Source organism: Arachis duranensis, chromosome 3 (genome assembly GCF_000817695.3).
Source record: "Arachis duranensis cultivar V14167 chromosome 3, aradu.V14167.gnm2.J7QH, whole genome shotgun sequence".
In the NCBI taxonomy this organism is placed as follows: domain Eukaryota; kingdom Viridiplantae; phylum Streptophyta; class Magnoliopsida; order Fabales; family Fabaceae; genus Arachis; species Arachis duranensis.
In genome coordinates, this window is record NC_029774.3 from 30,392,593 (window position 1) to 30,392,868 (window position 276).

Genomic DNA, 276 nt, shown 5'->3' on the forward strand with positions numbered 1-276 from the left:
ATTTTTGTGGCATGCCATTAAGATTTGAGGTGTTTATGGATATTGGGTACTCAATTATTATTTGTCTGAATTCGAATCGAACCAATTAAATTAATTTTAAAATTAATGGATAATCGGATACAATTTGAATCGAATCAATGATACTTTTAGTTAATTGGTTCGATAATAATTTAAAAATATAAAACCTAAATCAATCCGTAGACTTGAACCCTTTATTAATTAAATTAATATATATATATTATTGATTATTTATGACAATAATTTAAATATTTAGTT